This window comes from Pteropus alecto, unplaced genomic scaffold, assembly GCF_000325575.1.
Source record: "Pteropus alecto unplaced genomic scaffold, ASM32557v1 scaffold53, whole genome shotgun sequence".
NCBI lineage: Eukaryota > Metazoa > Chordata > Mammalia > Chiroptera > Pteropodidae > Pteropus > Pteropus alecto.
The window spans coordinates 4096065-4123656 of record NW_006434366.1 but is presented as its reverse complement, the minus strand read 5'-3'; the positions used below and the strand labels follow the sequence as shown (position 1 = coordinate 4123656).

The following is a 27592-nucleotide window of genomic DNA, read 5'->3' as shown; positions in this document are numbered from 1 at the left end:
TTTAATGGAGCGGCTTCACCCGGGGGTAAAGTTTTAAGTATCTACCGGGGTATTTTCCAATGTTAGATGGTGGGAAGGAGACACAATTTGCGTAATGCAGCGTTCTGTGATCAAGTAAGTATAAGATCTGCTATTTCAGACCTTCTCAGAGCCTTTACTGTGCTATTTGCATTGAGAATCTCCAAGAATCGTGTTTCCCAAATTTACCTGGAAATGAATCTCACTGCACAGAATACCTGAGGGATTCAGGCTTCGGAGCGGGGGGAGCCTTTGGAAAACTGTGACCTAAGTGAGTGGGTTCATTTACTTCAATTACATTCTCGGGGCCGGAATGGTGCTGGGGGCCGGGTGGAAAAAATGTCAATGTTTCAGTCACGACAGGATCATGAGAGGCAGCCGTTCTGTGGTTCCGAGGTCTGCACTACGAAATAGGCCGAACAGAGTCGTGAAGTCAAGCGGCCGCCGCTGCCTCTGGGGCGGCGCAGAGAGCAGGGTCCCCCGTGGGAACCAGCGGGCGGGGGCCCAGCATGCAGCCCAGAACCAATTTCTGCCCAGAGTCCAAGCGGGGTGAGCTCGGTAAAAGCCACACAAGTTTTTCCGCGAGAGTTTTAGGGATTATAACTGCATAGCTGATCCGAAAGCAGATCAGCCCGTTCTCTGTGGAAGAACAGAGTGTGGGACCAAAGCCTACACTTAGCCAAGGAAGACGGGCTCCCCCCGCCCCCCCGTCCTCCCGTCCTCAAGCCCCATGGGTGGAGGGCAGAAGCAGAACATAGTGAAGGAGGCGTCTCAGATTTCATCCAGTCTTGTTACCTGGCTCCCAGCAGTTCAGGTTGGTTAGTAAACACCTGCTTATAAAGACAGGGCTGTCGCTCAGATCATCACAGTGTACGTTTTTGTAATCTTAGACAACATTTATAATTGTCGCAAACAGTTTCCTACCGGTCGGCTGGGAGGCGTTGGCGGGCAGTGGGGCTCTTTTGTGTGTGTGGTTATGTAACGAGGACATTGTGGTCCCCGGTAAAGATTCACCCCTGGGGAGCCTTTCCTGCTGGGGTTTCCTCCCTCATCACATTTGCCTTTATCATTCAAAGAGGCGCGGCCACCAGCCCAGGACGCGGCAGCCTCGAGGAACACGAATTTCATTCTGCTTTGCTTTGCTTTGCTTTGTTTTTGCCCCGACGCCCTCAAACAGCCTCAGCATCACACCCGCTTTATTAAATTCTATATGAAAGCAACATTTCGAGGAACTAGAGTAGAAATTGCACTTACCCCTCCGTGGCTGGGAGCACGAGGGGATGGTGAAGGCGACGGTCACGTCCGAGCGGGAGGGATTGGGAGCTGCGGGCGGTGTCAGCGTCGTCACCGTCACCGTGCGTGGGACGTCCTCTGACACAGGTGTGGCAGCAGTTCGAAGCCAGAACCCAGCAATGGCGTCACCTTCGCTGCAGAACCCCGTGTAGCGTTCAGTTCTGCGTTTATAACGCAGTTTGTTTTCTTTGAATGCTGAACTCTATTAAAACCACACAAAGCACAAGGAAACTACATGAAACAGAACAGTTTCGATTTCACACGGTGACCAGCCACAGCCGAACTCTCCAGACAGCCCCATATGAAACCGTGGTGTCCGTTGCCATTGACCATTGCTCTTAAATTATTGTTTTTCTTACTTTTTCTTACTATCTCTCTATCAGAAATGAAAATAAGAAAGCTTGGCCAAAAGGGCCACGCATTTTAAGGGAACGTGGAGAGAGAGAGAGAATGTTTTCTTATGCTCATCATTAATGTTCTTACCTGCAAACAGAAGGACAGCGTGTCGCGAAAGCTTCTTCCCACTCATTTCATTTGTTTATAGTTCCTGCCGAGCCCCTGGTGGCAGTGGCATCATAGATCGAGCTCTGCTCCTGTCCCTTGGGTCACTGGTGATAATTGGGAAGAATGAGACGGTTTGCAATCCCTCAGACTCGCTGCGGAAGCCTGGCCAAGAAGCCACAGCCTGATGCCCAGCACGTTCTTTTTATTTTCCCGCGGATGGTTAAGTCATCGAATCGGCATTTTGTCTTCCCCGGAGACTCTGCTGATTCACCGGCGTTCCCCCCACACCTCTCTTTGTCTCTGTTTCTTCCCTCTGCCACACCGACACGCGTGACAGGTTGTCAATTATCCCTGTGTCCAGATTATTTTAAAATCTGGGAGTGAAAGCTACGGCCAGAACCCTGTCCCATGATGAACGTCAGGCATCGCATGCCACCCAGGGGAGGGCTCGCTCTGCTGTTTCTTCGTGAGCAGTTGATTGTCAGCCTCACTTAGTGCCCGATAGATACGCCAGAGAACTACTTGCCTTTTAAACTAGGGAATTATCGTGTTCGAACGTCATTGCTTCTATGAACTCCTGCGCCGTTAAAGCCGTCTCTCTCGAACGAACGTGCACTGGGCGTATTGTTGATTCGACTCCATTGTAGCGGGGAAAAAAGGAAAACCTCATACAAGGAAACCGGTTGTTTGAACTGACGTTCACCAGTCGCGGGCCATGTGAATGAGTGCCCAATTAATGAGGCTCACCAGGACCCCATGGTGGTGACGTCTGTCATCTTAACTGAGCACGTTGCTGTGCACAGGTGCCTGTGTGGCCCGCCTGGCTAGCGCAGGCCCTGGCCTAGGAACTCTGGGAGGGTTTGTTCTCTTCGTGGGCTTTGGTGGCCGGAGGACTCCCAGGCGGTCCCGTGGTGTGTAGACCTGACAAGCTTTGTCATCCGTAAACCGACATGTACGTTCAAGTGCGTAGAGCCTGGGGCGGTAGGAAGACACCGAGTTTCATGATGCCAGGTGCAGGGAATAAGGCAGGAGCTCTCCGCGGGCATTTGGACAGAGGACGGGGGGAGGAGCCGATGGAGGGAGGAACGTGGACAAATATTCTTGACTGTCCATCCGACCCCGTATCTGTATCTTTGAAATCCAGAAACCTCTGAAAACAAAAGGTTGTCTCCTCACAAGTCCGTTTGCTTATTTGGGGCGGCTCTGCAGCAAACTGATTTGGTGTCGAAATCGAACTCGGGCTATAAACTTGGTCTTCTTCTCTTTAAACCTGTGTTTAATTGTGGAAATAATACCGTACTGGGTCGTGAGGAACCTCACCAGACTTTTGGGAGATGATATGAAAACTAAACTGCGCCCCGTAGTAACATCAGGAATCCCGAATTCTAAAGCCGGCTGTTTCTGAGGGCTTTCGAGGAGGCGTTATGCAGTAGATGACCTTGAAGAAGGTCAAATAAAGCGAGGCTCAGAGATACTCAGTATCTTGCAAATGAGCCCTTCCGGTTTCTTCTTGCCTCATCCGGCAGCGCCCTCCCAGCCAGGCCTCTGCTTACCTCCCCGGCCCGCTGCCGCCTGCCCGCTCTTCACCTGGGCCACCGCACGAGACCTGCGGGAACTCAGACATCGGCTCCCTTCCCGCCTCAGGCCTTTGCACTTGCCCTTCCCTGAGCCCGGACGGCTCTCCGCACTGATGCTCCCCGGCCAGCTCGCGCCTGTTCTCGGCCGAAATGCACCTTCTGCAGAGAGACCCTGAGCACAAAGCCGCACGTGTGTGACGGAGAGGGAGGTGGCCTTCCCCCGGGTTCGCAGGCGAGACGATGTCAGAAAGGACGTGGATGCTGTGCGGCCACGTCACCTGCACAGCGTGCAGACTGTGTCTTCCGATAAGGCCCACAGCCGTCCTCCCCGGAGTGGCTGTCCTGTTAGTGCAGGCGTCCCGATGGTCTGCCCCGTGCCCGGCCTTCTGCGTGCATGTGTGTGTGGGTGCACGCATGTGTGGGGGTGTGCAAGCGTGTGCACATGTGTGTGCACATGTGCGTAGTGCATGTGTGTATGTGTGCGTGCATGTGTGTGTGCGCATGTGCATGTGTGCGCGCACGCGTGTGCATATGTGTGCGATGGTCTGCCCCGTGCCCGGCCTTCTGCGTGCATGCGTGTGTGGGTCCACGCGTGTGTGGGGGGCTGTGAGCGTGTGCACGTGTGTGTGCACGTGTGTGTATTGCATGTGTGTACATGTGCGTGTGTGCGTATGTGCATATGTGTGTGTGTGCGCGTGTGTGCGTATCGCATGTGTGTGCGTGCATGTGTGTGCACGCATGTGCATGTGTGTGCATGTGCATGTGTGTGTGTGTGTGTTCGTGCACGCACACACGCATGTTTGTGTGCGGGGGGTGGGGGCACAGCCGGGCCCACCAGGGAATCAGCTTTCCTGGGGCCGTGACATGGTTAGAGCAGAGTCACTGTGATGCCAGCTCCCTGGGGACACCCCCAGGCCCCCAGAGCCACTTCTGGTCACTGTCCTTTCCAGGCCCTGTTTGTTCCGCTTCTTCGCGGGTAGGGGAGCCCCCCGGGCCTGCAGTCCCTCCCCCTCGGCGTGGTGGCCGGCGATGCTGCAGTGACAGCACAAACACCCTGACTGCTGCCGGCAAACAGACGCGTCAGCTGCAGCGGATGCTTTTCTCTCTAAATCCGCCTTAGGAAAATAGGAAGCAACCTTTTAATGGCATTTGGATATTTATCTCAGTTCTTAAAAATGGTTATATCTCATCCCATTTGAACTAGAGGACTTATTGACTTGAATCTCTCAAACCTCTTGGGGGGCGTTTTGAAACATTTTGCTTCACAAAGGCAGTTACATTCAACTTAAGGACCTCCCCGCCCGGCGAGCGGCTCGTCCAGGACCACCGAGGACCACCGACCTCGTGGAGCTGCGGGAGGCCCTGGAATGAAGGCCAGTATGTCCCCCCAGAGCCCTGTTCTCTGGTGGGGGGCATAATCTGAGTGCAGGGCCACCTGCTCCCGCGGGCATGTGCTCAGCGTTCTGTCTCGGGCACTGGAGGCCGCGAAGGCCTCATGGCGGGACGTTTCGGCCACCTCCCCTCGGGCGGACTCAGGCCGGCCAGTTGGCATGTCCATTCTTCGTCTCTGAGTCATCGGTCCTCGAGGGAGGAGACTTGGACCCCGGGTCCAAACCTGCCAGTGGGTCCGGGAAGCCCTGAACACCTCGGCACCTTGTCAGAGGAGCAGCTGCGCTTGCTGTCAGGCTTGCCGCCATCTGCGAAGAGCAGAGTCCCGTCCCCGTGACCCCCAGGTGGGGTCCTTGGCCCACCTCTGAGCGTGCCATTTGAGCCCGGAGTGCTGAAACCGGTCCTCTTTCAGGAGAGTGGGTTCCCGCAGCCCTGACAGCATCACAATGGCCCCGGGGTGACAGTGAACCCCTCCCCTCGGCTGTCAGAGCTTTGTGGCTGCGGAGGAGGAAAAGATGCCCCAGGAGTTTGGAGGAATCAATGCGGGCTCTGCGTGGAGGCTTCCGGAATCCCGGGGTGGTCCGATCTCCAGCGTCAGCCCACACACTTCTCTTGGACAGCATTTGCAGCCGCAGTGGTTTGTGGGGCGTCTGCCTCCTGCACTAGATGGACCGTGAGCTCTGTGAGGACAGGCCCGTCTGTCTCGGGCACTTGGCGTAGGGCGGCCTTTTCCCCCCACGGCCTCGTCGAAAGCTTCGGTCAGGTTATCCTCTCACACGCAGACAGAGCCTGTGGGGCTCGCAGCCTCTCGGGTCCCCGTAGCCCAGACCTCTGGAACCCGAGGCCACCGCAGCGCCATGACAAGGGCTAGGTTCGGGGCTGGAATCGGAGGCCTGGTCTGGCCACCTCTGTGGCCTCGAGCAAGTCGCCGATCTTCTTGTCTTTCAACGGAATGATGAATAAACACCTTTGGTGCATCAGCGAGATTTCATTAGATGCAACAGCGGTTTACAAACGGTAACGTGCCGTAGAGGTTTTACTCCATGGATCGTAAGTCTATACGCATCTTTACAAAAATGGGTTCTATCATACCGATTTTACAACTTGGCTTTTTTGATTTAAAATACACAGTAGATGTCATTCCATACTGTGAATGTAGCACATAGGTTCATTTTTCGTGGCTCAATCACATGGTATTACATATTTCGTCAATTCACTGCAAGTGATGGCTCATTTTAAACAACTCAGCATCTTCTTGAGAAACGCTGTTTAAGCTTCTGCAGTTCACATCGACCCCGTCCGATCTCTGGGGCTCCAGTGAGAGGTGCAGTGATGACCATGGACTTTTCCGAGCACCCGTGTTCTGGGTGCCTCCCCAGCACGACACGGTGACTGACAGCTAGCATTTACCACGTCCCTGCTGTGTGGCAGGGGATTCGCATGGACCATTTCTAAGTCTGCAAGACATCCTGGCTCATTATTATGATGCTTATTTTATACTTGACGGAGCCGACCCTCGTCGGCAGCAGCTGACTTGTTCGTAGCCATGCGGACGAGCAGGAAGCAGAGTCCTGCAGACTCACTGTACCTCGGATCAACATAAACCATCGTATCAATGCTGTGATCTCAAACGCAGCACATCCGGATCTGACCTCACCATGTCGCCCTTCCTTCAAACGCATTCCCACTTTGCACCCCATTTCTTTGAAAGGTACCACCATCAACCAGCCTGCCCTAACCGGAAGCCGTGCCCTCCATTGCTGAAGCCACTCTGGTTAGGGCTGGTGACCTGGCATCCAAGTTTATACCTCCAGCCCAGAGTCTCCTCAAAAGTCTCTGGGTGTATCCCAGGCACACAAGCTTCTGACCCCAGTAGATGAGCCATCTTCCTCTCAGTGAAAAGAGAGGGAGGCTGCCCAGCTTTGCTGGACCCGCTGCTTTGACTGGCATAGGTGCTCCAGGCTACTTGGAGGAGCTCACCGATTAATGGCATCATTAGTTCATCAGTTCATCCATTCACATATTATTTAGCAACAACATCATCGCCAAGTACTGCACTAAAACCCTAGCTAAAAATTTTAGAGCCGATTATCTAAGACGAAGTCATTCCAAATTAAATTGGTAAATGGAATCGGCTTTTAGTTTCTCCGGTGCACAGCGAGCAGAGGGTTTCTGCATCACTCATTCCCAAATTCGCTTCTCTAAAATATGCTTCAGCCTTTCCAAAATGGAGATGCATTTGGATGTCACACAAGATAATTGCAGCTTTGTAAACCTGACCCGAGGAAGATTGAGTTTTGGTTCAGAAACCTTATCTCGATTGCCTGCACATCGCCCACTGTCCCCTGACCCCTCTGCTTGATGTCATTATGTCAGCTTGTCTCCTAGACAGAAAGAGGGAACCTCCACCGAAATGAATGAGGTTTTTCATCTTCTCCCCTTGGGTTCTGAGAAGGAGCTATTTATGAGCGTCGTCCCCTCATGCCCAGTGGGGACTTGCCGGAGCTCAATTACCACAGACGGACAGTGTGGCTGGGCTTCCTCCCCCTTCCCACGTATTAAATTGTCACTGTGTCAAATGTCTTGTCGTCAGATATGGTGCTGTGAAGAAATCGCAATTATATTTATCAGTTTTTTTTTCCCCTCTGACCTTTGGATGTCGTTTGGTCTACAGAGAATCCCTCTGGGTGGTGCGGTGAGCACGTGTCATCCAGATCAATAAGGCCACAGTGCCGGACTCCTTCCTCTTTTCGCTGGTGGGAGGGCCGTCTGTGTGTTGGAATCAGAACTTTTTGTGCCTCGGATGGACAGCCAAGACCCGCAGCCTCCGTGCATTTAATCTTGCAATGCAATAACCTCACAGCCATGCACTCTGGGTCTAGTAGGTAATTACAACAGCACCGTACGGAGATTTTTTAGTGTTTTCAGCCTCTCTGCCTGGTACGAATTTTGAGCTGCTGTCTCCGGACAGTTTTGTTTAGATTTTAAAATCTTGGATTTTGTTCTCTAATCATTTTCTCTCACCATCGGACTTCCTACGGTCACAATTAAGTAGGTTATAAAACTAATGTATAACCATCATCCCCCGCTCCCCATCACCTGGAATATTTTGAGTGGACACGTGGCAATTAACAGCAGGTAGGTTCTCCAGAAGTGCGACCTCATTTTAATATTGGTGAAAGCACTAATCAAGAAGGCAAATCTGCCCTGAAAAAGTCTTATAAAACTTCCCAAAGCTAAATGGACCGTTAAAACTGACTGGGCAGAGGAGAAAACCAGGTGCTCGTCAAAATCTAAAGCTAGACTTTAAAAGTCACACATAATGATTAAGATTAGATACAGAATCACCTTAAAGATAATATATTCCCCAGGACTCGAGGACAAAATGCAGATCAATTTTTATTTATTAACATGATTCAACTACCTGCAGAATAAGTGGATTTATTTGTGTCAGTGAGGTGGGATGTATCTGGCCTCGTCTCATCTCAAGTGACAAAATAAATACAACCATAGCTCTTTTTTTAAACGTGTTGACTGTGTTCCCAGAAAAGTTTCCTCCTCGTGGCCAAAAAAAAAAAAAAAAAAGGCTACAAGATCTCCAGACCTTAAATCTTGAGGTATTTAGTTCCAACAGGAAAGAATGGGAATTATTTTCCAGAAAAATCCCAGTAAAAGTTTCATTACAGATCACTGGCTCAGACTGGGTCACGTGGTCATCCCTAACCAATCGCTGTGGCCAGCATACTTTCGCTTCTGTGATCAGCGTAAGCCTGAATCCCATGTTTCACTCCAGGGTGTAGTAGTGAAGCCTAACGGATCACATGGCCAAGACTGGAAGGAGGATGGGATTTCAGATGGCTGTTTTCAGATATATCGCTGGCGGATGCTGTGTGTACAAGAAGCGCTGGTCAGGAAGGGAAGATGGTGTGAAGAAATTAGAACTCTTGTGCACTGCTGATGGGAATGTAAAACCATGCAGCCATTATGGAAAACGGAATGGAGGTTCCTCAAAAAAAATTAAAGGTAGAATTACCATATCATCCAGCAGTTCTGTGTATATCCTCCAAAGAACTGAAAGCAAGGACTCAAACAGGTTAACCAAGAAAGAGAGAGAGAGTATAAATTACTAAAATCAGAAGTGAAAAAGAGGCTATTGTAGGTAATCCCAAGAACATTAAAAGGATAATCAGAGAATACCATGAAGCACTCTGTGCCCACGAATTTGATAAACCAAATGAAATAAGCTCATTCCTTGAAGACGCAATCTGCCAAAACTTACACGAGAAGAAAAAGACAATTGGAAGAGGCCTACATCTATTAAAGTAATTGAATCAATAACTAATAACGTTGCAAAACAGAAAGCACATTGCCCAGATGATGTGTTCACTGGTGAATTTTATGAAACATTTTAAGAAGAAATTATGCCAATTGTCTACGATCTCTTTTAGGAGTTAGAAACAGAGGGAATATTTTCAAATGCATTCTATGTGGCCAGCATCGCCCTGATGCTGAAACCACACACAGCCATTATGAGAAAAGAAACTACAGATCAATATCCTTTATAGATGTAGATGCAAAACTCCTCAACACAATATTGGTGAATCGAATCCAAAAAAGTGTAGAAAGAATTGTAGAGCACGACCAAGTGGGACTGAGCCCAGGTGTGCAGAGCTCGCTCAGCATTTGAAGAGCAATAAACGTAATCCATCACATTATATACAGAAACCACATGATTATATCAGTAGGTGCAAGAAAAGCATTTGGCAAAATCCAACACCCGTTAAGGATAAAACCTCTCAGGTAACTAGGAATAGGTGGGAACTTCCTCGATCTGATAGACAACGTCTCTCAAAAACCTACAGCTAACATCATGTTTAACAGCAGAAGCTAGAAGCTTTCTCGCTGAAATCAGGAACAAGGCAAATCTCTTACTTTTTAATGACTACTTTTCAATTTTGTACTTGAGGTCCTGACGAATGCAATAAGACAAGACAAGTAAATAAAAATACACTGTTTGACAAGGGAGAAATAAAACAGTCTTTGCTTGAAGACGATGTAATCATCTATGTAGAAAATCCGAAAGAATTGATCAAAACAAAAAACAAAAAAAAAAACCCTCCTGGCACACAGCAACCCCCAAAATGGAATACTTAAAGGTGTAAATCTAACAAGACATATATAAGGAAAAGTATAAAAGTCTGATGACAGAAATTAAAGAATTAAAGAGATGGAGAGACATTCAAGTTCATGGACAGGAAGACGTGATATTGTCACGATGTCATTTCGTCCCACTTTGAGCTGTAGGTTTAAGGCAACTCCCTTCATAATCCTACCAAGTCACTTTGTGGGCAGACTGAGTCTACATAGGGTGTATGTGGAGAGGCAAAAGCCCAAGGATAGTCAACACCAGACGGAAGGAAAAGAACAAACTCGGAGGACTGATACCACCCGACTTCAAGACCTACTCCAAAGCTACAGTAACCAGAACAATGTGGTACTGGCAGAGGAATAGACAACTAGATCAATGGACCAGAATAAAGCACCGAAAAACAGACCTACATAAATAAAATGAGCCGATTTTGGCAGAGGAACAAAGGCAATGCAATGGAGAAAAGATCATTTTTTCAACAAACAGTGCTGGAATGGCTGAATATCGGTGTGGCAAAGAAAATGAATCTAGACACAGACCTTTTACTCTTCGCAGAAATTAATTCGAAATGGATCACAGACCTAGATGTAAAACGAAGAACTATAAAACTCCTAAGAGATAACATAGGAAAAAATCTAGATGTCCTTGGATTTGGTGATGAATGTTTAGATACAACACCATAGGCATGATTTATGAAAGATATAATTGATAAGCTAGACTCACTAAAATTAAAATTCTCTGTTCTGTGAAAGACACCATCAAGAAAATGAAAAGACTCACCAATGACCGGGAGAAAATATCTGTAAAAGACACATCTGATAAAGGACTGTTACCCAAAATATACAGAGAACTCTTATAACTCAACGGTAAGAAAATAACCCAATTTAAAAAGAGGTCAAAGACCTTAACAGACACCTCACCAAAGAAGATACGTGGATGGCAAATAACCATCCGAAAAGATGTTCCACGTCATACGTCATCAGAGAAATGTAAATTAAAGCAACAGTGAGATACCACTATGCGCCTTCTAGAATGGTCCCAGTCTGGGTCGCTGACAACACCGAATGCTGGTGAGGATGTAGAGCAGAAGTAACTCTCGTTCATTGCTGGTGAAAATAGAAAACGAGGCAGCCACTTTGGAAGGCAGTTTGGCGGCTTCTTACAAAGCTAAACATCCTCTGACTATGTGATCGAGAAATTGCACTTTTTGGTATTTACCCGAAGAAGCTGAAAACTCACGTCCACACAAAAGCCTGCACACGGATATTTATAGCAGCTTTATTTATAATTGCCAAACGCTTGGAGCAACCAAGACATCCTTGAGTAGATGAATGGGTTACCTGAGGTCCATCCACGTGATAGAATATTATCCATCATTAAAAAAGAAATGAGCTATCAGTCCAGGAGAAGACATGGAGGAACCTATTACTAAGGGAGATAAGCCAGTCTGAGAAAGCTACACGCTGTGTGATTTCAACTCTGTAACATCTGGAAAAGGAAAGCTATGGAGACAGGAAAAGTATCAGTGGTTGCCAGCGTGTTAGACCACGGAAATTCAGCAACATCTCTCAGACTGTTGAGTCCTCGTATCGACGAGCCTGACACCTCCCCCGCTGCCTTTGCAATGTGCTCCTTTTAAGCTTCAGTATAAACATTCCGCATTTTTAAAATTAGTTCGGTCATCGCTCACCCCTGTACAGCCGTCAGTGAGCAGAAGAAGATAGATATTGTCTACCCGAAGCAGCGTGCAAAACACAAGCTTTAGAATACTATTTGGAAAGCAAGAACTGCCTTCAGAAGCAGCAGAATCAAAGGCCGCAGGGATGCAGGGAAACATTAGAGTTGAGAGAATCCAGGAAGGCTTCCTGGCAGGGGCATCACCTAGGAGGTGCCTGGCGTGATAAGGAAGCACCGCGTGTGCAGGGTGTTCCAGGCATTCCGTGGGTGACGCGTGGGAAGTCTGCATCTCATCGACTTCGAGATGCCTCCGCAACTCCAGAGCCACTGGCCTAAAGATGGAAAGGCCATTTCATCGACTCGTTATTTTGCCCAAACTTGTTTGGCAAAAATTGGGGCGCCGTCATTCGGGCATCCAGTACCCGCAGACGAAGACACACACATAAGGGAGCGATGCGGCATCGGCTGAAGTCCCAGCTTCCAGCGTCTGAGCCGGGGTCCTTCCCCGTCCGCACGGAGGAGACCGCTCAGCCCTTCAGGTCAGGCCAGCCATGCACCATGCCACCGGGCACGGGAATACATCATTACCGGCCACGACGGCGGTATCTTGACATCAGGAAAAGAATATAATCCTCCGAAGTCCTTTTAGGTCAAGAAAATTAGCTTCTAGGGGGAAGTATGTTAAAACAAAGAGTCGGGTGATATTGTCAGAGCAAGTTTTCAGAAGGCAGTACGTTTTCGGTTACGTCCATGATGAATAGGGTGCCCGTGAAACACTCTAAAAGTGTGAACGCCTAGTCGCACTTCAGTGCGATGGGACCAGGAAGTCCCCGAGTCCCCACGGGGTGCGTGTGAACTCTGCAGACTGGTCCTAACCTGTCTCTCAGCCCATTTCACATTTGTGCCTCTTTGCATATTGTGTGAAAATCATCCAGGGGCTATCCCTCGGCTTCACACTTGGTATGCACAGTCTAATTATTATTTTAATATAGGTCACTTCTTTACCATTAAGATTGAACGCCTGGCCCATCCCATGTGTCATCGGAAGAACTGATCCCTTATTTTCTGACTCATACTATGTATTTGTCAGTGACTGGTTTATCAAAAAGAACTCTTCGACTCATCGGAAATAACTTGGGATCTGTAAAAATCACCCAGTTTCTTTCAGAATTACATACATTTCCCCAAAGATATTTAAGACCTATTCTTTGTCTCACTAGCTTGAGAATTGGCTGTCACTTGAAAGGAAATATATAAGAAAATGTTAAAACCAACTTAAATAACTTTCTAGTTCTATTTAACTTTGGTACCACTTCAATGAAAATATTTCAAGTCGGTATTTCAGATTCCGTGCCAAGACTCAGGTAGCATTTCCTGGACTTAGTCACATGGGCATGAAACGCTGCAGCCTCGCTTCAAAGTCCTTTGAAAATCTGTCCCGCGACAGCTTTAGAAGCAATATCCTAAAATGAAGAACTTCATTTGCAGCTGAATTCTCTTTACATCTGTCACCTTCCTAGGTGTGGGTTCTGAATTTTAAAATGTTTCCTGTTCTGAACCTGTGCAGATGGTGAAAGGCTGCACCCCTGGTGGAAATAGGTTTGAGATAATACCCTGAAGAGCTGGCTGAGGTGACAGCTGTCACTTTGGTTCACAGAAGGACCCGGGGAATGCCACATGTAATAATTACTGATGCCCCTTTAAAATATGGAGCTTCTCTTTCTTAATCTTAAATATAAGTATTCATGTTTCGTTCATCTACTATCTCTCTCAAAAATAAACAAAAAAATACTTGGCAGCTTACAGGTTGTATACAGTATGACTTAAAATGGAACATTTAAACTATGTAGAATAAGGGAAAAGCGTACATCAATAATGATTTAACTAAACATTAATATTTTGAGCTTCCTAGTATCCCAAGCCAAAAGGGAGATCAGCGAGCTACTAAATTTCATTGTCTGAAAAATAGTCTTAAAAAGAGATGACGTTCTCCCGATGTTAAATCATGAATTAACTTGCTCACTTGAATCCAGTGGCAGATGGATCGCGGCCTTATCCCCGTTTGCACACCTGCCTGTGACCATGCCCTTGGTCAGACACCTTCCCTCTTTGACTCTGGGCTTGGCCGTGTGACTTGCTTTGGCCAGTGGAGTTGACGTAAACGAATACTTTAAAAGAGCTTGCCCGTTGGAGCCTTCCCCCGCCACTGCCTCGCAAACAAGAGAAAGGAAGCCTGCTAGTGAGAAGAGACACGTGGCCCCAGTGAACACTTGGCAGGCCCGCACGCTCACGAGCAGTACACATGCCTGTTGTTGAAACAAGTGAGCTTGGAGGTTGTCGTGCACTGACAGGTAACTGTTGCAGATCCTCACGCAAGGGATATAATACCGCAGTGGGCAGTGTCTTACACAGCAGCTACAGGAATATAACAGATGACAACCCTTGAAGGCGTATCTAGCACAAAAATAAAGACGCTTTGTATTCACGTCGGTGCCTACTGTAGACAGTGTTACGGGGTTCCTGCGGGAGTTTAACACGCCCTCCCCTGAACCAGACCAGCTTGGCCTCGGCAGACAGCCACCCTTCCGTCCTGCACAGCAGCCCCGCGTCCGGGCTGGGACACAAAGGCCGTTATTAGTCTTTTAAGTGCTGTCAGAGGCCTGGAGAGAATGGACTTGCCAGACTGTGGCTCAGCCACGCGTCATGTTCTGAGGGCGGAAACAAGGTCATCTGCACAGAGTGACCTTTGAGAAACATTTCGTAAAGGGAAGTAGGTCTAGAAGACACGCTCTGACTTGTTCAACCGATTCGCTACTGGAAATTTTCGTCTTCTGTCAGTGACACTTTGTATAAAAATCCATCGCCTTTTTCTTCTTCATCGAAGTCTATGAGAGCTTGGGTGGGGAGAACATAATGGCAAAAACACACCAAAGACGATTACATTCGAACATCTAAATTTTCATTGGAACCTCGAGAATTACTGAATCTCTGGACCTTACCGCTCGTTGAGGCCACCCTCCGTTGATGCTTGAAACCCCTCCAAGGAAAGCCTGTCCTGGTCCCTTCTGGGGAAAATGCCCCTGGTAAAAGAAATTCATGCCTTTCGTGAAGACTCGCGCCCCTTAGAGAATTTTTATTTATGAAAATGTTGAGCCACAAATAAAGTTTTTATCATTGAGTTTTAAGCCAGCTCCGTGGTGTGGTGCGGGAGAAATCCAAGCTTTCTTTCTTTTTTTTTTTTTTGTTTGTTTTTTTGAGCTTTCTTTTCTAAAACAGTCTTCCGAATATTTGGAGATGGCAGCTCTCCTGTCCCCAGGTCACCCAAGTCCTTTGTCCGCCAGGCTACCTGTGTCCGCATTCTCTGGTTGTAATTAACAGGAGCAACTCTAGCTAACTCAAGCGAACAGGAATTTTGCTGAAAGGGTATGAGGGACTCAGAAAATCCGTGGGGGAAGCAGGTTTGAAACTAAGGCGGCCCAAGGTGGCTGTCGGGGGCTGGGCAACGGGAGATGCAGAAGCCGTTTCTTTACGGTAAGAGTTTGTCAGGCTGCCACTCCCAAGTCGAATAAGCTGCAGCCATGTTTGGGTTCCTCATCCTGCTTTCTTAGGGGGAAGGGGTTGTGTAGGGCCTTGTAGCCTTGGTCCCAGGCCACCTGGGGAGAGAGAACCCCTGACTGTGCCCCCACAGATCAAACCCAGTGGGAAAAGGTGTCCTTGGAAGAAGGCGTAGGTATTATTAGAAGGGAGAATGGATGCTGTAGTCGAAAAACAGCAGAAGCAGACGTGAGCCCCGTCCTCTGAACTTCATGTGAAGAGGCCGAGAGTCCCATGTCCCTGCTCCCCGGGCAGCACCGAGTGTCCCGGCCCGCCCTCTTCCTGGACGGTGTTGGTCTTTCGGCGGACGTTGAGTCACAGTGCTGTAGCTCCAGCTGCAGCCCCATCAGCACAGTGGGCGGGGCTCCCCCTCCCTCGTCCGAGATGCCACGTGTCCGTTAGTGAAACCTACCGTGCGTTCGCGTTTTTGGTGCTCTCATCGTTCCGTCGGATCGGACCCGAGCTTGCGTCACCTGCAGTGTGGCGATTCCTCTTCTCGCTGTTCCGGTCGCATGAGCTGCATCTTCGCACGTTGTGGTCACGTCTCTCTCTGCCTAGAACACGCCCTCCTGCTCTCCGGCTTTGTGTAGTTAGGTCTTACCTCCCTCACTAGCCACTTTCTGTTCCCAGGGCACACAGACCTGTCACGTGAGTGTCTGCGTGTCATTCTCCCCACATCTTACTCAACTAAATTATCGCATGCCTGTATTTGCTTTATCGCTTATTATCTCCCTCTTTGCTAAGATACAAGGTCCTTGAGAGGAGAGACATCGTGTGTCTTACTGCTGCATGCTCAGCATCCAGCAGAGGACACGCCCACGTGGATGCTCAGGAAATGTTTGTTGAGTTCATGAATGTGAGACTAGACATCCATGTAATACAGGGTGTCCCCCCGAACGAGTTGCAGGTCCATGGGCCACTGAGCTCACCCGCTGGGCTCCCTGTTACACTGCCTGGCACATAGTAGGTTCTTATCACGTAGCTGTTGACCGATTGAAAGACAATCAGATACGTACGATGAATGTTTTCGAGCCTTCATAGAGACACTTATATTTATTCCTGTTAAACTGCACTCGCTATTCTGGTCGGCCTAGCTGTCCAGACGAACGGAGATCATCTAGGAATTTAATTCTGTCACACAGAATGTGGTTTTCTGCCTCTCATTGTCCCCTGACCGATGCACAACGTGTGAGCTGTCCTGTCAACTGTTTATCTTCTGGAAAAGCAATTAGCGTGTCATCCCGGCCCGCAGCCAAGTAATCGGCCATCTCATTGGAGAAATTTGGCCACCGGCAAGGAAATTAGACTGGGATCTAGCAGTTGTCTAGGGCCATCAATTAGTTATGAACACCCAATGCGAATAAGTCGGACTTTAAGTTGTATTTCTTTCCTACCCAATGGGCTTAGCAACGGCACCGATTCTCCCATTCATTGTCCTCTAAGAATTAAGAGGCGCGAGTTGAAATTCTGAGTTGGCTCGTAGGTGGTTCAGTGTTTCTCTGGTTTTCATGAGCGTCCGGAAATCTAGCAGTGTTATCAAAATAAGGATTCCGATTCCGAAAGTCTGGGCCGTGGCCTGCGAGGCTGCATTTCTTAGCAGCACCCGGATGTCACGGGGCCGCTGGCACACGAGCCACGCTGGGGGTGAGGAACTAGACAACCCTGGCTGACAGCGGCAAACACAGGCCTCCTGCACGTGCAGCGCCTGTGCTTCTCAAAGCGCTAGTCTGTAAGTTAATTTTTTAAAATCCCTACCGTGACCCAAGTCTCCATCAGCAGACGAGGAAACCAAGGTTTGGAAAACTGATAATCTCTCTGTAGTTCAGCATCCAGTCCGTAACAGCTGGCTCCTCACCTTGTACCCGCCTTCACGTCACCTCTCCGGGCCTCGTGCATGCGCTCATCCCGATGAGTTTGTGCAGGCTCCCTACGCAGCAGGCACTGCTGTGGGGGCAGGGGACAGAGCGCGAGTGAGGCAGAGGTCCTTCTGTGTCGAAGGATTGGCCTCTCCTGGCTCCAGTGTCTCATGATCCCACTGAAGGGCACTGTAGGTATGCGACGTAATTAGTGGACCAAGCTTTGTCTTGAGCATTGTCTTCCACCTGCGTGGCCTCGGGATTGAGACACTGGAACTCAGCCGAGCACCGCGGCCACCACGCAGACTTCCGCCCACGCCCTTCATCCCATCGCTGCGAAGCATGTCCGCATCCTCATGCTCCGCCCCCGCCACTCCCCCTCAGTCAGCACCCAGTTCCCCTCCTACACGTCCCTCCCGCGCCCTTCGTGGTCACCCTGGCTCTGGTGCCCCTGCCTCAGGCTCCGTGCCCCTCGTCCGGCCAGCCGCACCAACAGCACCTAACGTGACGATGGACGTTCTCGGCGTCCACGCTGTCCGGTAGGGCGGCTGCTTGAAAGGGAGCTGATGCAGCTGAGCGGCTAAATTCTAAATCTCGGTTCCCTTTAACTGATTGAGATCAAAGTAGCCGCCCGTGCTTGGCGGCTGGCTCGTGGACTGACCGCGTACATCCGGATCCTCAGCGGAGATTCTCCTGGTTCCGCGGGCTTCTGTTGTGGCCTGGGGGCTAATTCCCTGCCTGTTCTCCAGCGTGATCTCTAAAATGCGTGTCCTGTCTACGGCCATGCCACCCTGAACGTGCCTGATCGCGTCTGATCTCGGAAGCTGAGCAGGGTCAGGCCTGGTTAGTACTTGGATGGGAGACCTCCTAGGAAGACCGGGTGCTGTAGGCGTAAAAAACAGAATAGAATAGAATAGAGTAGAGTAGAGTAGAGTAGAATAGAATAGAATAGAATAGAATAGAAAAGAAATAATAAAATAATCCTGGTGGTCTATGGCCATGCCACTCTGAACATGCCCAATCTCGTCTGATCTTGGAAGCTAAGCAAGGTTGAGCCTGGTTAGTACTTGGATGGGAGATCAGGTGCTGTAGGCATAAAAAATAATAATAAAATAAAATAAATAAAATGAAATAACAAAATAAAATAAAATAAATAAAGTAAAATCATAAAATGAAATACTAACATGCACATCTGCTGGAACCCCTCCCAGGCCGAAGTCCTTGGCCCGGGACAAAGCCTTTGTTCTGCACGGGACTCACTGGGCTCCCGAGACCTGGTCCCCAGCCGAGTCCCGCCCCTCAGCCGAGTCCCGCCCCACCCCCACCCCCAGTTCTGCCGTGGGGCTCCCCGTCCTCCTCGCTCACGCCCTGTGCACAGACACGTCTGATTCCTAAGAGTCAAGTCATCTCCATGAGACACCTCTCTGGTGTCACTGCCACCGGGACCTCGGCCAGACGGAGCCACGTTTTCAGGACGCTGTACAACTGCGTGCGCCCCTTCGTTAGCCGCGTTGTCTGGTCTGTCGCTGGCTGCTGGTGAGGGCAGCGGGGTTTTCATCTTTAACTGGACTGCGCATTTCTCGAAGGCAGAGATTCCTTCCTGTTCACCGTCCTCCCCTGACGGCTCTGAGTGATCCTCGCGTGAACGTGAGCTGCAGAGGAGGAGGGAGGAAACCAGTTCACAGAAACGTAATAAAACCTTGGCCGGTCGTGGTTTGGGGATTTCAATTTCCCAGTGAACTTCAGTGTGTTAATATCGAGTGTAAATCCACGTCGGACATGGATTTTGGATGGCTTTCCTATAAACAGCCGAAATTTTGAATTTAGTTTTGACTGCATGAAATGAAAGGCATTATATGTTATCTACAGAGACAGATCATTTCAATCAGCCAAATCGCTTTTCCTTTTTGCTGAAACGTCCACATTGACCGGTGGCACAAGCTTGGGCTCTTAAAGCTGCAGAACGCCTTGCGGAGGAGGAAGTCGCACGGCGCCCGCATGACAGACAGGTCAGCGAGTGGCGAAGTCAGCCACACCTCGACCGCCCACGCAAGGATGGGCTTTCTCCTTCCCAGACGCCCACCTCGGAGGGCTTTAGAAAAACCATGACAACAATTCCTAGGAGAGTTAACTTAAAACAAAAGTTGCAAAGTCCCGCGGCCTTTTGTACTTCCTGTTGTGTCGATTAAACGTGGGCTGGGTCATCTGTCTGTGAACCGTGACCGTGACCGCGACCGTTTCCAGTGGGGATCTAGGGCAGGCGGCCTTATTTGCCAAGCCTGTGCCTCGGGCTTCTGTTCAGATGGTATCAGCCGGAACGAATAAGCCGAGATTGCATTCGCTGCTTTTCTGCACTAATCTCAAGAACACTTCCAGAAATGGTTTGTCAGCAGCTAAACAGAGTACGGACTCTGTGGGCCTGTACGTATTTCTCCTCACAAGAAAGTCACGTTTTAAGCTTCTTGGAAATTAGTTACAATATGCTTTATTTTCCTCTCCATCCTCAAAAGTAAGATAAGTATCAGAGTCTATCATTTCGTGCTTTGGAATGTTTTCCTAAGCACCGAAGAAGTGCGTGGGCAGGAAGAGGAACCAGCCTACACGCGTAGGGGTATAGACCCTCCACACAGCTCACGGGGACGAAGTGAGCCGAAGAACTTAGCCGTCATCTAGGGGATTCGCCTGGTCCACATGGTGAACTTGACAGTTCAGGCTTCCTCTTCCCAAATAATTTTTATCTGATTTCTCAGAAAAACAGAAATCGCGCTAGCGACAGAGTCTGAACTCTGAATAATTCTGTTCTGAGGCAGGAAAACCTTTTTTTGTCTCCAAAACCGTCCCCAAAAGGGAAGCCAAACACTCTCGCATCTCAGACAGTCAAGGTCATTTTGAACACCCTGTCCTTCCATGAGCCACTCCTCACCAGGACAGCTCCCCAGCATCCCTGCCGCCCCCGTCACGGAGCAGATGCGTACAGCCCCTCCAAGTCATGAGCACACGAGGTTTTGAACGTAGAGGGGGAAGGACTGTATTTTCTGAGTGTCTGGTCTGGAGCGGGGGCACGTAAGGACGTGGACGGTGACGATCACATGGCACCCACACCGACTGCCTCATTTTGTCATTTCCCGCGTCTGATGACACAGGTGTCGTTTCTTCTCCGTTCACCCTCTCGCCAGCAAGACTGTATTTGTCACAACTCTTCAGGTGACAGAAACGCAGCTTGAACTGGCTTACCAGGGATTTTTAAGCGGTTTCATTGAGGTATAATTTACATATCACAAAATTCACCCATTGGAAGCACACAACTCAGTGATGTTTAGTAAATTCACTAAGTTATGCAATTACCACCATAATCCAGTTTGAGAACGTTTTTATCACCCTTCAGTGGGAATTTACTGGCTCGTGTATCTGAAATTTCCAGAGCGTGGTTTGCGGGCTACAGAAATATCATCGAGAACTGATTTCTCTTAGTTTCTTCCTCAGGTGAGCTCTTGCCCGCTGTGAAGGAAAGGTGGCCGCCGGCAGCCCAGCTACCATTTTAGCAGCCCCAGCAGAAAGTGCCACCTCGTTGGTAGTTGTTGGAGCAAAGGGCTTAGGATGACGCTCATTTAGAGCAGGATAGGTCACATGCCTACTCGGGAGCCAGTCACTTTAACCAAGAGCATGTGACACTTTCACCGGCCACACACGAGTCACACGCCCACCCCAGCATCCAGGGGAGGGCGTCATAACAACCCAAACTCTGTGGTCTGTGAGGGGCGAGACGTGGCCTCCCAAAGGAAAATTGGGATTATTATTATTACTACCGGACGAAGGGCAGTGGATGTCCACCCCACAAGGAAGCTCAGTGACCCACGCAAGTGACGCTGCCTCTTTCTTTTGAATCCTCTGGAACGATCGTCTCAGTGCCTTTTGCACGGCAGGTGCTCCAGAAATACCTGTGGCCTGACGGTATTTAGGCTAACACAGAGCGGACCAAGCACAGAGGGCTTTGTGTCCCCTTGTTTTGTTTGGGAAAGCCACCAAAATTAAGAAGATGGCTCATGGGCTTCAAAGCGAATCATTTGGGGCTGATTCTGAGGTGCCCATGACCCCCTGGGTTCATGATGGTCAGAGAATGGCCGGCTGGGGGTAAAGCCCTGTGTGAGGTTTTCTGTTTATATATATGGCTCTTCTTAATCCCTTTCCTCAGAAGTGACCCTAGCGAATGACCTGGAATTAATTCAGTGGTGTAACTTCAGCGGACAAGGAACTGGCACGGGGTAATTTATATTCACCAAACATTTCTTCCAAACTAGACCAAATTTTACCCGTAACATAAAAACTATGTGAGATTCTAGAATGTTCTAAATAAATCATTCAGCAGCAATGGATGCCTTGGAGTATATTGCCTGTAGAAAGAAATGGGTTGAGAATTGCAAAGGCCCAACTTACACTTTAAGAGTAAATTTTATACTTAATTTCATCAGAGGAAAATGGTTCCTATCAAACTCGAGCATCCATAGAAACTTTATTTTCCAGGAACTTTTAGCGTTTTCTTTCGCGGTGGGAAACGTCAGGAATGGCCCGCTCTTTCTTTCTTAACTGCTGTGTGACTATTAAGATGCCACGAAAACTTGCAAATTAGGCTGTGAATAGCAGCGAGGAACACACGGACTCTCTTAGCCACATGTTCCGAAGTACGTTTTGTATTATGCTGGAGACAGGTGTTAAAAAATACCCCTGGACGCTCACGGAGAAAGCCGGTTCCCTGCTTTCTGAACGCAGTGGGATAATTGTTGCTCTAATTTATGGCGTGCTTTGTAGGGTTGCTGATTAATTATGCAGACCTCCCGATGGCTCGTGTTCCTTTCAACTCCGTTTCCCTCGGCTGTTTGGCCACTACAAAGTGAATCTCCCTAAATCACTTCTTATTTGGGTTACCTCGTTTTTAAAGGATCAATTTGCTATTAACGTCAGTTTTTTCAAACATCACTGTAACTCATAAATGTTAATAGCCATTGTTCCTTATTTTTAGACCTCTCTCTCTCTCTCTCTTTCTCTCTCTCTCTCTCTCTCTCCACACACACACACACACACACACACACACACACACACACCCCAACACTCCCCCAGGGACACAATGCTCAAAAGAAAACTTCTAATAAGGTCCTTATCTGACTCTTATCCACCCACTGTGAATGTGTCTAACAATTTTGTGTCACTTGACCCGAGGTCTGGGACACAGAGACAAAGCACCACAGCATGCCCTGTTGGGGTTAATATTGGCCAACCTCATTTTTTCAGAGATACCCAATTTGAATAACTCACAACCACAAATTCTTTGAAAACCGACATAGCCCATCCGGTTTGGTGCTTGAGGTCGTCAGTATTGGGGGAATTGCTATATTCCTTTCCTCATTATTTCAAGGTTAAGATTTCTACGAAAGCCTCATTTACCAGATTTTTCAAGAAATGTGTGCTGGTTATCAGAGGAGGGTGGGCCAGAAAACTCTCTTGCACAGACATGTTCAGACCTTACCCTGCGCTTTCCTTTGCTTTACGTGGGTCAGATTCATAGCACCCCGCTGTCCTCCCCCGCCCCCCGCACGCTCCTCGAGCGCCCCGTGTCGCCGGCCCGTCTGCATCACGGTCTTCGGTCCCTGGACCGCGACCTCTGTCATTAGGAGAGCTCGCCGCTCCTTTCTCACGTGCTTCGCTCTTTCCACCACCCGCCTCCCCTGGGAGTTAGGACGAGGTCCTCGCAGGTCCGGGCTGTGCTCCAGGAGCCGAGCCGCACACCAGTCCCGTGAGCGTTCTGTCATCGTGGGAATTATTTATGAGGACCCATTACCTGTGCGACTTTGCACTTCTTTGTGGACGGTTTGTCTGAAAAGAATAAAGACTCTTCCTTCAAAAGAAATCGTGTTCTTCTCCATCCAGGGAGAAACAGATAGCGCCCCAGCCAGGGCCCTGTCAGCGTCTTTCACGTGACACCCAGGCGAGAGCTTGCGGGGAGGAGATAGGATTGCCACGAGGACCCAGCTGACCATGGAAATTTCTCTTAAACAAAACAGACCCGAAGGTACAGGACACGTGATGTCCCCAGGCCGGAGAGCACCCAAGGACTGACGTCAGCACAGAGCCCATTCACGGAGCCTTATAGAAAACAGCGGGGCAGCTCACACACCTTCGCGAGCAAAACTTCCCTAGCATCTCTCTCTCTTTCCTCCAAGACGGCCATTTTTCTTCACGGTTTTGGGACGTGGGGAGGCTTCAGGAGGGCCGTGAGCTTTCAAAAATGGCACAGAGTGGCATTTTTTATGCGGAGGGGATGTTAAAATTTGACAGTAATATTACTGATTCTGATCGTTGCTAACAATACCTACAGCTACAGAAAACAAAACACGATATTAGGGAAGGTGTTCATAGTCCCAACCCCTTATAGGTTTATGTTGACATGACCTCAAGTCATAGGTTCCTGGAACTAAGGGACTCTAGGTCTTGTATGAACAGTGACACAGAGAGACCCAGCACAGATTAACGGTAACAAGTTAAGAAACAAATTTTAGACAAAGCACATCCTTAATTTTCTTTCTTTCTTCCCCAAACATGATGTTTTCAGTGTTGTTTTCTTACCACGTAAATAAAATTATAAGATTTTATTCGCCCCAGAAAAGTATCTCCCGTGTCCATCCTTGCTGTGGGTCACGAAGAATCATAAAAAATGAACTCTGCGATGTTTAATACTCACCGACCCTGGGCAGTGGTTCATTCCAGGTTATTTTGCAGAGTGTTCGCGGTCGGCGTGCACAGCAAGCGAGGCCTGCACCACAGCCGTTTAAACAAACATGAGTTGATTTTCTCTGTCTGGGAACGCTGCAGGCAAGGGCAGTGAGCCCTGAACCGATGCTTGTTCTCGGGGCGGACCGCGACACACAGGTGGTGCCGTGCTTTATTAAACTCAAACCTGACGACAGAAAGCAAATTATCTCTGAGGGGACTTTGTCACCAGAGCATCTGTTCAATAGCGGTGTCTGTTGCTGCCACGGAGACGACATGGAAAGATCAATGACAGGTCGGCCTGAAACCGCCCTTGGAGTAAGTCCGTTCCCACAGAACCTCGTTTAAAGTCGTAATCCGAAGAATGCTATTTTCTCAAGATGGGGAACAAAGCCGTCTGCTAGGGCGCTCGGTGGGCTCCTTAAAACTGCGCATTGCCACAAAGCCGTCTCTTTTTCCATTAAGTCAGGATAATTCTCTCTCTCCAATCAAGCTGAGCGTTTCCATGTATCTTTTGAAATTAAGTAAATAAACTCAGGCAAATTCCAGTTAAAATTGTAACAGTCAGCATTCTCCAGACGCCAAAGGATATGTAAAAGATGGATTGTTGGAATTGTCCCACGCAATCATGGACGCCAAGAAGTCCCACCGTCTGCCACCTGCAGCTAGAGGTGGATTCGGGGTGAGTGGCAAGGCCTGGGAGGCAAGGCCATCCAATGGCGCGAGCCCCAGTCGAGTCTGGAGATCCAGGGGCCGGGAGCACCACCGTCCAAGGGAGGACGCGGGGGTCCAGCTCAGACGGAGAGAGCGAATTCTCCCTGCCTCCGCCTTCTCGTTCCGTCAGGCCCTCGAGGGCCTGGGTGCTGGCCGCGCACACTGGCGGCGGTGGCCTTTACCCAGCCCTCAGCTCCAAAGCTGGTCCCTTCCCGGAACACCCACCCGGACACCCCCAGAAGTCACGTGTTACCAGCCGTCTGCGCATCCTGTAGCCCAGTCGAGCTGACACATAAAATTAACCCTCACCAAAGTTAAAATGCCTTTTGGATTTTATTAAAATAGAGCCAAATCAAACCAAAACAGGATTTTTCCCCATCGGGCAATGTTCTGGTGCGCTTTGCTGACGTCTGCAGTTCACCAGTGCCGGTTGGTCGGCCAGGATTTATTTCTCAACAGGCTTGCAGCCAGGGACGACGCTAAGGACTGTGTCTTCAGCCCCGTTGGTCACAGGCTCATGCTCCTGTTGATAGATGGAGTAAACGAATCATTGCCACCTTTCCACTCATTCAAAGTTTTGACTAATTTTGCCTGTAATTTGAATATCAAAATAAATATTAATTAATTGGCCAGAGTAACCACCCCAAAAAGATAGAATAGAAGGTATGGTTTAGTCCAATAAATAAACACACTGGATTAATTAAAGAAGAAATTAAAATTGCAGGTAGGCCTTGATTGTCTGACTGCACCTCATCCCGGTGCGTCGCTGGTGGCCCCGGGGGTCGCGGTCCTGTGACAGCTCCACCATCGCCCCGGTCAGGTCGGGCCGAGCAGTAGCAGTCGTTACATTCACTGCGCTTGACGTTTTGTGACATATTTCGACCCCCCGGGAGTGTCGACCCCGCTTGGGACGGGCAGACCTAGCCTCTCGCGTTCAGGCTTCCCAGCGTTCAAACACGTTTCTCGGAATCCATCACGTACGAAAGAAAGGAGAAGTGTGTTACGAAGCTTTGAAACTTTTTTAAAAATGACTCATAATTTTAAGCGAGTTACGCTATCCCTGATCTAACTATATTGAAGGTGATTTAAAATTTAACCGAACAGGTTGATAGTTCCATTGCTTGTTGAAAAGAGATTACTGATCCTTGTCCCAGCTTTGCAGATTTTATCAGTCCTGTTTTAAAGAGATCGACTCCCAAGGGAGGTGTTTCCTCCTGACCAAGAGGCGGGCGAGGGCGCGCCGCCTCCACCGCCATCAGTCAGGCCTCCGTGCAGAACTGCTCAGAAAATCAGAGGTCACCATTCGGGGAGAACCCTCCTCTGTGGGGTGACAGAATATTGTGGAGTTGGCAGCTCCTGTCGTCTGTTACTAAAGCCCCCAAAAATAAAGGCTCAGCATTTTTAAAGGTCCACTGTCCCCAGACTGGCTTTGATTTATAGGACTGACAAGGTCAACGCTTCGGTGGCTGTAACCCAGAGCCTCAAGTTAAGAAAGAGAGATTCAATTTGTCTCACAGTTCCAGGTCCGTGCCTCCCCTCTGTGGATCCACAATCTCCAAATGACAGGGAGGGACAGCCGCCTCTCTTCTCCGTGCAGCAGGTAATTTACTGGGCTGCGGATGAGCTGACCTCTCCCACAGACCAAGTCCCGGGTCACACCTTTATTTCTGCTCCGAGCTGCTTTATCATCTTTGACTTTTCTCTGATACCAGCGATGATTTGAAAAGAGCTTACAGACAGGTCAGGGCTGACCTGTTTTAAGCCAGGAATGGATTTGTATTTTCAAAAAAATTTTTTAATCTAACTCTGTCACAATTAACGAGTATTAGGGCGAGCTCAGAGTTCAATATCAAGCTAATAGCCACGGGTCAGTCAGAAGTCTGAAACAGGAACACTGAAATGAAGTAGAAACTTCGAGATCTCATCAAGAAAAAAACCGTGAAAATGAAACCATCCTCGGATCAGATTCCAGCCCCATATTCATGGGGGAGAAAAGTGAATGTGGAAATATTGAGTGTAAAACCCTTTGTTTAAGTTGATACAAAGATCTGAATTAAAAGGAGGCAGGTATCTACACATCAGTGTCGCGTTGCATTTCCAAAGTTCCTCGAGTGAATCCAAAAAAGGCCAAATGGTAGCTTTGCAGCTAACTCCTCACGCGCAGAAATCCCACGGAACAAATTAAAAAGGCTGTCGTGTGCTTAGCTTTGATCTGCAGAAATCAGTAGCCGAAACCGTACGACACAGTTTGGTCACGGAGAGGTCAGGTCGGTTTTCCGTTCCTCGGAGCCCACGGTTATTTCTGCACGGCCGAGCGACCCGTCTTCTGGCTACGCGTTCTGCAGAGACGGCCTCGCAGAATCGTCGGCAGAACCCGCTCCCTCCGACGTCACTGCCGCTGTATCCTGAACAACTCCAGAGATTTAAGAGATTGTCCTTGTCCAGTCGTAGGGCTTAAAACTCAATTTCCAATATCTTAGATCATCGGTTTATATAACAGGGCGCCCAAGGGAAGCTGCTGGGTTCGGTACTGATGGTGACAGCTTCCCTCCCCACCGCCCGCCTCCCGCTCTCTCTCTCTCCCTCCCCCCCATCCTTCCCCTCCCCGCCCAACCCCCGCGGCCTTCGCTTGGCTTCATGCTTTCTCTGTATGACCGCCAGCAGTTCTAGAGTCCCAGCTCCAAATTAAACCACTCAGCAGGAGGAGATTGTGTCCTCACAGCTCCTGGTTTGGGTCATATGACCCACCTGTCACCTAGTCGGTGCACGCGGCCTTGACACCTGCCCAGCGCTGTGCTCCCGACAGTCCCGAAAACAGCCACCCCCAGCCCAGCAGGCAGCTGCCCTTGACCGTGAATCGCAGACGTGCGTGCGTGGTGACGGGGACCTCTCTGGCGCTGTTTCTAGACGCACAATCATCTAGACACGGGAGGCGCCTAATATCTATGAGCGAGGGAGTCCAGCTCTTCGTCCCCCTTCGGGGACGCTTGGTGTCACCTGTGTGCTCCATCGGGCACGACAGCGTGCTGCGGGACTCGGGGGGCGGAGGCGCGGGGCGG

At 49.3% G+C, this 27592-nt stretch overlaps 1 protein-coding gene and 1 pseudogene across 1 annotated transcript in view; both read left to right on the top strand.

Moving 5' to 3' along the window:
* CNTN4 (contactin 4) overlaps nt 1–27592 on the top strand; it is a 250257-nt gene that overhangs the window by 156511 nt on the left and 66154 nt on the right. The gene's annotated exons all lie outside the window — the stretch shown is intronic.
* On the top strand, nt 17831–17949 carry LOC112477572 (annotated as a pseudogene).